The sequence below is a fragment of the Myotis yumanensis genome, unplaced genomic scaffold (genome assembly GCF_028538775.1).
Source record: "Myotis yumanensis isolate MYYU_CA2020_CCGP unplaced genomic scaffold, mMyoYum1.0.hap1 SCAF_1, whole genome shotgun sequence".
Taxonomy (NCBI): domain Eukaryota; kingdom Metazoa; phylum Chordata; class Mammalia; order Chiroptera; family Vespertilionidae; genus Myotis; species Myotis yumanensis.
The window spans coordinates 80,981,392-80,990,594 of record NW_027223752.1 but is presented as its reverse complement, the minus strand read 5'-3'; the positions used below and the strand labels follow the sequence as shown (position 1 = coordinate 80,990,594).

Below are 9,203 nucleotides of genomic sequence, written 5' to 3'. Positions count from 1 at the left end.
GGTCTCTAGTCTTATATAATAAAAGGCTAATATGCAAATTGTCCCCTCGGGCAGTCATTCAACTGGGAGTTCGACCACTCCCTATGACGTGTACTGACCACTAGGGGTGGCACGGAACATGGCGGGCATCAGCGACGCTCTGTGACCTCTCACTGGCTACCTGGGGGCAGGGGTGACCGGGATGGAGATGCAGTTAGAATGTGGGGTGTCCACTGAGCTCGTTCTCACTCCCCTGGGAAGCTCCTGTGCTCAGGTGCCAGGCGCCCACAAGGAACCTGCCCCACACTTGCACGGCCTCTTCCAGGTGAGCTGGGCCACAGCTGCAGGACCTGTGGGTTCACACAGGAGCCGGTCTGTGAGGCTGGCCGGGATAGAGCAAGCTGCCCACCTGGCTTCCATGCAGTACTGCTGGGTGGCCCAGAGGCCCAAGCTGTGCCTCAGCCCCTGGCGTCTGGCCACGCTCACTGCATCTCCACATGGGGACTGGGGCGCTGTGACTCAGGCGGAGGGGGTGTGTGTGAAGGCCTGAGGGTCCAGGTGCTGCCCAGAGATCAGCTGGGACCTGCCCTTCTATACCAGACGCTCACACTTCAATCGCTGGCCAGGTCTAGGGACTGCACCTGTGCACAATTTCGTGCACCGGGCCTCTAGTTTAACATACTTACCTACCAGCTACCACAGTAACATAAAGTAGATTTACTTATTTATTTATTTTTGTGAAATGCTGCACAAATTTGCTTGCCATCCTTGCACAGGGGCAATGCTGATCTCCGTGTCGTTTCAATTTTAGTGCACGTGTTGCCAAAGCAAGTGCAATTTTATGTATTTTGGAATTTGGCACACATGAGTTTATTACTTTGGAATCTTAGGTTAGATTTTTTTTATTTTACAGGAATTCTCAAGTACCGTAATTGCAGAAGGAACAGTGCCCATCATAAACTGTAGTCAAATAATTTCAGAAGTAAGACTTATTAAAATAATTTCAGGTACATTTCTGTGTGAATGATACTGAATGAGAAATACAAATTTTATATATTTTATATATTTAATGTGGTGTGATGAAATGATAAAGTACCTAGTGTGTTATGGTGGTATTAAACATGACCTTCAACATAATATATGTCACATTAAGGACAGGTTGATACAGGGCTCTACAACAGCAGCAGAAGGGAAGAAATAGTACTAACCACCATTTATAAACATACTAGAGGCCCACTGCACAAAATGCATGCACTCAGGGGGGGTCCCTGGGCCCTCTCGCAGTTCGGGAGCCCTCTGGGGATGTCCCATGGGGAGCGGTCCTAAGCCATCAGTAGGACATTGTTAGTGCTGCCATGGAGGCGGGGAGCCCTTGGGGGATGTCCCATGGGGAGCGGTCCTAAGCCATCAGTAGGACATCGTTAGTGCTGCCACGGAGGCGGGAGAGGCTCCCGCCACTGCCACTGTACTCGCCAGCCATAAGCCTGGCTTCTGGCTGAGCAGTGCTCCCCTGTGGGAGTGCACTGACCACTAGGGGGCAGCTCCTGCATTGAGCATCTGCACCCTGGTAGCCAGTGCGCATCATAGCGACGGGTCCGTCTGCCGTTCAGTTTATTTGCATATTAGCCTTTTATTATATAGGATAATATGTGCTTGACACAGTGCTAGTTAATAGCAGTCATTAAAATAGTGTTTATTGTATGCCAAGACATTGTACTTTATATATAATTTATATACAAAACAATATTATGTGTTCCATGTTATTATCCCTATTTTACAGGAAAAGAATCTGAGGCTTAGCGAGGCTAAGGTCACAGATTTAGTAAGCGGCAGGGCCAGGATTGAAAATGAGGTAGGTTTGGCTCCAAAGTTTTGTTGTCCCTCTCTGCCACACTGCTTTTCTGTTTATTAATAGCTGCCTTATGGGCTGGGAGTCACCTTGTGACCAAATTCTATTCTAATACACTGGTCTTCCTATTGTCTCCTGGACATGTGCTGTGCCCTTCAACTTTACTTCTGTGGGTGTTCTTTGCCTTGTCTCTCTCCTGAGAGCCCTCCCTCAAATGTTATCTATCCGTCAGAGCTCAGCTGTATGATATCATCTTGATCATATGTATGAGCCTTTCTGTACAACTCAACCTCAGGCTAATCCCTCCAGAACATAACTTCCTTCAGCATTAACTCCTGGTGCCATTAAGGTGGGTACCTTGTTTTGTTATTTAACTCTTACGTGAGTTACGGTAAACTTGTAGTTCAGGACTCTGGCCTGTTGGCATTTCTCTAGCTCCTCAGTGCCAGTACCGAGAGCTCACGGGGACACCCAGTGACCGTGTGCTGAACTGAGTTACCGCTCTGGTCTTCTCAGTCTCCACATCACTAACACAAAGAGTTTCAGTGTAATGATTTCTAAAATGCCTCCTGGCTCTAACTCTCTCTGAAACAAGAAGAAACATCGAAGTGCTAGTAGCAAGATTAGAATGTAAGGAGAGAACCTACAGGAAGACCCTGAAGGTAGCTGAAAAGAGGGGCAGTAGATAATAAGCAATGATTTCCAAAGACCAGTATTTTTGTGTGAGGGTGCCACAAAAGTCTGTCTGGGTTGCTGGCCTGAAGGACAGAAGCACCATGAGGTAGTCTTTGAGCTGCAAGGGCCACCCCCAGTGTGGTTGTCAGGCTTCACCCTGCATACAGCCTCCTGGTGGTGAGAGGCAGACTGCTCAGGAAGGAGGGGTGGGGGGAAGGTCTGGAGGAGCAGGGCTCGTGCCGGAGGGGCCAGGGCGCTGCAAATGGCAGGAGGGGCTCAGGGGGGAATGAGGTGTGCTTCTTCTACTAGTAAACCTCAGTGTGGATCCTGTATGAGATTGTCCAGCACAGGCTCCGGGTCCCTCAGGAGAGGGCAGAGGCTGTGTAGGAGGACAGGTTCAGGTGTGACTGATGCGCCGAAAGCTACGCTGCTGTGATAAGGTGCTATGAAGGGGTCTGAGAAGAACTGTTTCTGGTGCTGATTTCTGTAGGTGCCAAGGCTGAGCCAAGCGGGGATGTGGAAGCCTGGAAGTAAAATTCACCCAGAGAAAAGCTGAATGAAGGGATAACATTGGCTTCAGGAGGCAGGTGGCTGGTGATGGTATTCTGTTGCCCTGGGCACAGCATGGAAGATTTTCAGCTAACTTTCTGGCAAACAGCTCCTTCCTCCAAGATGGACACATGGAGCCAGAACAGGTGACTTACTCCTAAGGTGGCTTACCTTGATACTTCTGTATTTGACTAGCTCCGGCTGAGAGACATTCTTGTAATACTAAATAAAAAAATGAGACCAAGCTTGTGAATATTTAGCTCCCCAGTTACTTGGTGAGTATGTAGAGCAATATCCCTTGGAGAGAGAGAAGAGAGAAAAGAAGAGAACAGCATGAACGTCTAGGAAGCTGGGTAAAGGTGAGCTCAGGCTGGCAAAGCCCAGAGGGTAAAAAGGGAGAGGGGACTGCAGGGTGGCGTCCTGTTCCGGAGTAGCTCTGGAGAACAACAGGGCTACCTTGCCCTGGCTTCTCTGAATGCCCTCCTTGTTCTTTTTGTTGGGATCTGGGGTCTTGGCAATGAATCAACAACTAGGGCAGGGGAGCTGGGTTGGTCTAAGGTTGAGGTAGGAGCCTTGTTAGAAGCTTCCACAGGGAATCTCTCTGGGAGCGATTCTCCTCCAAGTGGTGTCCCTGGCCCTGAAGGCCGATGGCTGAGATATCCTGGAGTCTGGTTTTTGAACCCTGAGCCTCAGACTCGATCCCATGAAGTTCAGTGGCCACACTCCTTCTGGGAAGCCTCATCTGTTCCCAGGTTCATTTTTCTTTTCTGTGTAAAGGTTCTTTGGGGCCTTCTCAGGGAGCCCAATTCTTCTCTTTATATATATTTTATATTTTTATTGATTTCAGAAAGGAAGAGAGACATAGAAACATCAGTGATGAGAGAGAATTACTGATTGGCTGCCTCCTGCATGCCCTCTACTGAGGATCAAGCCCACACCCCCAGCATGTGCCCCAACTGGGAATCAAACCATGACCTCCTGGTTCATAGGTTGATGCCCAACCACTGTGCTACACTGGCTGGGCTCAGGGAACCCAATCCACTGTGGTCTTGCCTCAGTGGGTAGCCTGTCTCCCCTTATTCCTGACTGTAGGATCTGTCCTCAAGGGTAGTCTTCACTCCAACAAGAGGGAGGCATGTGGCTCTGTGCACATGGGTTTTGTCGCCTTTAACTCACTACAAGCCTGTGTGCAGCATTCGGACCTCCCAGGGATGACAAAGACAACCATGATAAAAGCAACCAGGCTCAGCTATACTAGGGCTCTATGTTTCAGTCACTGTTCCAAGTGCTCTATGTCTATTCTCTCTCTCTCTTTCTTTTAGCATCTGAAGGACCTTCCTACTGCCCTTGCCCCATGATTATCTTATTCTCTTTCCTCAGTTCTTGAAGAGAAATACTGGTCAGAGACACACCCACATAGACAAAATGAAGACAAACCTCATCAAGGCCCATGTACTCCTGCCTAGGCTGAATGCAGATGTGTGGAAAAATTGAAATAGCTTTTTTCTGTTTTTACAATTTGAAATGGTTTTTGTCTGACCTTGAGCCTTATTTTATCTATTCTTGGCTAGGACCTTTTTTTGGCAAGAGAAATGAGGAAGAGTTTGATCTTCTTTGTTTAAGTTTTTTGTTCTTCTGTCATGGAAGTCAGGCCTGCTTCCTCCATCATAGGTGCTGCCAGTCGACATTTGACACTACAGTAATAAATATAAATGATAACACCTCTCAAACTTTCCCTACATGCCAGCCACTGTACTAAGTGCTTTATGAAGTAGGTTACCTTGATATAGATGAGGAAATTCCCATCTCCCTAAGTCAAGAGGACTTTGCATCATAGTGTGTATTTCCATTATGGGTAGGACTTTCTACAGAGCTTCATTAGCAATATTTTCTCGTGTCCCTGTGGCTTCATGAAGTCTCCAAAGCTTACTGGCTTTGGAGTCCTGCACAGGTAAACATCCTGGTAAGAGCTGTAACTGCTCTTTTGACCTCTCCAATGATGAAAAGGGGGCAGGAGAAGGACTTTAAAAGAGTGACGATCTGAAGTCTTTGAAGCTCTTTTGGAGGCCTGGTTGTGTGGGAACATAGGAGAAACGTGATGAAATGGGTCCAGAGAGAAGCCCAAAGAGAAGGCTTCCTGGATGTTGCTGCTGGTGGTGATTTCTCTGCTGTAGGTCTAGGGTTATCCTCTGGAGCCATAGACACCATGAAGAGGGCAAACGGAACCAATGTGAGAAGGGTCTTGATCTCAAGGGCATTTCCTCTTCCTACATTCTGTCTTTGAGAGCAGGACCCTTCTTCTTCTTTTTTTTTTTAATTAAAAAATTGATTTTAGGGAGAGAGAGAGAGAGAGAGAGGAGAGAGAAACATTAGTTGCCTCCCATACACAACCTGGATATGTGCCCTGACTGGGACTCGACCCTTTGCCCTTCGGTGCATGGGCCGATGCTTCAACCGAACCACACTGTTGACTCAATTGGCCGTCTTCACAGTGAGTATGGTTCGTTTACTTCCGAGTGTGGAGACTTTGGGGGAACCAGTGTCAAGTAGAAAAGTCTCCTGCCTATTCTACTTCAGTCTCACACCTAGGAAAGCTAACTCATTATAGCTCCAGTTCTTAGGTTAATTTCTTTACTGGATTTTATTTCTGCTCCTTAGGGCCAGGTCGAAAGAATCCTTTACAGCTTTCTATACAAGGTAGGTCTATACTTCCCTAAATATTCTCTTTCCCTTCCAAGCACCCACCTCCAGCAACAAAAATGTCTCATAACTGCCCAACTGGCATGGCTCAGTGGTTGAGCATAGATAGACCTATGAACCACGTGCCTGGGTTGTGAGCTTAATCCCCAGGGTGGGGCAAGAGGCAGCTGATCAATGATTTTCCTCATCGATGTTTCTATCTCTATCTCTCTCTCCCTCTCCTTTCCTCTCTGAAATCAATAAAAATATATTTTTAAAGAAATGTCTCATGACTAACCAGTCTCCTCTTCCTATTTTTCAGTTTTAAGGTAGTAATGCATCTGGTTCAGCCAGCCTTGGTGTCTGGCTTAAACCTATTATTCATTTTGGACCTCAGCCTTGACCTTTGGGAGGCTGAATAGCCAAATGCCTATTTCTTTAAAAAAATTTTTTAAAATTGATTTTTAGAGAGAGGAGGGGAGAGGGATAGAAAGATAGAAACACCGATGAGCGAGAAACATCAGTGATTGGCTGCCTCTGGCATGCCCCCTTCTAGGGATGGAGCCCACAACCCAGGCATGTGCCATGACTGGGAATTGAACCGAGATCTCTTGGTTCCTGGGTCAACGCTCAACCACTGAGCCACACCAGCCAGGCTGTATGCCTATTTCAGCATTATTCCTGGCATCCCTAAATTTGGTTGTGATCAAGATCGTGTGAAGGAATGAGTGACTGTCAAACCTAATCAGTTAAAGCATCAGAAATGAGAACAAGGCAGGTCATTTCAATTTATTATTAACATCTGAACAGTCACTTTCAAATAGTGGTGAGCATTCTAGATGAAGCTTGGAGTGAAATTTTCCTTATGAACTTTTCAAAATGTTGAAATTCTATCACTCAGTGGAAGCATAAATATATATTATTTTAAGAAAAATGCTGTAATAAATTAATGGTTATGAAGGCTTATACACAAAACAATTATGAATTTTCACATAGTTAAAAAATTAGGAAAATTAGTTGACAATATAAATAATAGGAGGGAGTGTGTAAGGTTCTTTAGGAAGAACCTTATGTGCCTTTTGAGCCAAAAGTATTTATAACAACTTATATGTAGTATAAGTACTATTTCATTTAGCAAATAGTATAAAGTAGAACAATAAAAATAGATTATATTATACTTCTATCTATAATTTCATTATATAACCTTTGTAGACTTAATTGCTGTATTAGCATTTATCATATTAAATAAAACAATCCATAAGCACTGTAATTTTTTGGAGGATTTTTTTTATTGAGGTATAATTTACATACAGTGAGTACACATTATGAGTACAGCTCAATGAGTTTTCACAAAGTAAACATATCCAGACCAAGGAAGAACCAAGTCCAGCTTACCTTTTACTCTTTCTCAGTCAGTACTCCCCAAGGTGATTTTTACCTCTGTCACCACAGATTACTTTTTAATTATGTTTAATTTTTAGTTATTTAATACTGTTTGGGTCAGGAGTCTTTCAAGAAAAAAGTTCTATTTGGAAATTCTTCTCATTTGAGGCTTAAAGGCATAATTTTAACAAGTTAAAAATTTTGTGATGACGATGTCTTCAAAACCATAATATCCATATGGAAAATCATCAGTAAAGAATATATGAAGAGTTGTGAAAAAAGAAGAAAGTGAAGAGAAAATCAGCTACCCCCAAATATCTTGTACCTCAGTTGAAAATCTACTTAAAATGATAAATGTATAATATAGTCTCTATAGGATGTATAGATTTTACACTTAGCCATTTGACCACAATGTATATTTCATTCAACCCTCTGTGGTATATTTAGTGCATCTCTACTTTCAAGACTTAACTTATTGGCCCCACACTCTGCTTGAGTTGTTCAATGTTTTTTTTTCTCCTTTCTGTTGATCATCCCTTCCCTACCTTCTCTCCTCATGGTCTCAAACCACCCAGCCCACCTAGCAGGACTCTGCCTGCAGACTCATCTTCTAGCTGACTCCTGTGTCATTTTTAAATCTCACTGCAACCTATTCGGTAGGTGATATTACTCCCATTTTGCTATGTGGAAACACAGCTGCAGAAAGGGTCAAGTTGGCTCGAGGTCTGTAGCCATGAGCGGCTGACCCCAGATTTACACCCAGTTCCATCTGGCTCCAAAGCTTCCTCTAACTCTGGTAAGAGGTAAAGGAGCACTATACTTGTTAGGAGGATTAGGTAGAGGGTAGACTCCCCAGCTGGGGAGGGAAGATCTAACACTCAGCTGGGTGCTGAAGCAGGGCGGGCAGGTAAAGGCATGGTGCCATTGGTCTGACATTGAGATAAAAGGAGAGAGAAGGGGCTGCAGGCAATGTGGGAGGGACAATCAGGACCAGGCAACATAAAGCCATAGCTTCTCCAGCTCTGCTCACCGGGAGGGAGAAATGAGGTCTGCAGCCCAGGGGGACAGGGAGGTGGCATTTCCATATCTCAACCTCAACGGCCTGGGCTGACTGCCAGAGTGGAGAGCCAGGGAAGCACCGAGGCAGGAGAGATGATTATCAGGAGGAAGGAAGCTCTGGCAGCTCCCACCAGCCTGTTTGTGACAAGTAGGCTCTGGGCCACGGAAGTCCCTTGAGGTCAAGGGAAATGTGAACTAGAGCAGGGGGGTGAAGCTGGGGTACTCCCTCACCTTACACCTTCAGGAGGAGGGGGTCTAGCTAGAGACAGCCCAGGGACCAGGTGGGAAAAGCAATGGGCTGGAGAAGGGGGAGGACAATTAGAGAGGCAGAAAGAATGAATTGAGATCCTGGAGTACCTCCTAAACAGTCTCTTGGCTAGAGAAGTAATGACCTTTATTGCGGTCAACACAGAGCAATTGGCTCTCCAGAGCTCTCAGGGTACATTTCTTCATGGGTGAACTCTTACCTAGTTCTCTTGTCGCTGCCGAGGTCTCCTTTTTGTGCCCAATGGTAAAGTAGAAAGTGCACTGTACGGAGAGGAGGAGGCTTAGGTTCAAGTCCAGGTGCTGCTACTAACCAATTTCACAAGCTCTTTAATTAACCAAGCTTTCGGAAATCTCAATTTCCTCATCCCTAAAGAAAGCAAATCATCAAGTCTATGTCACAAGGGACTCTTGTGGCTGCTCCATGAAAAACATGAAATACTATGACATTTGTCTTAGGAACCAGAACAGCTCTGTCCATAAATCCCACCCGCCTCTTGTGTCCATTTCCTCCTCTTGTCATGCTGCCATGATAGACAGGGCAGAGAAATGCACAGGCACAGGCCAGAGAACCCCTCCCCTCAGCGTGCTCAGCTTCTCTCTTGGGATACGTTTCTGGGAAAACAGCAACAAAAAGATAGAAGACCGTCTCTTCTGGAGTTTAGCCCACCAAGCTGCCCCTCAGAAAAGCCTGAGCTGGGAGAGGCCCCAAGAAACGAAAGGAAGAGAACCTTCTGAGCATAGGAGCAGCAGCACAGAGGCCTGG

The 9,203-nt window shown here is 45.7% G+C and overlaps 1 pseudogene; it reads right to left on the bottom strand.

Annotated features, from left to right (window-relative positions):
- Positions 1–710: 710 nt before the first annotated feature.
- Positions 711–810, bottom strand: LOC139000495 (U6 spliceosomal RNA; annotated as a pseudogene).
- Between the last annotated feature and the right edge of the window lie 8,393 nt (positions 811–9,203).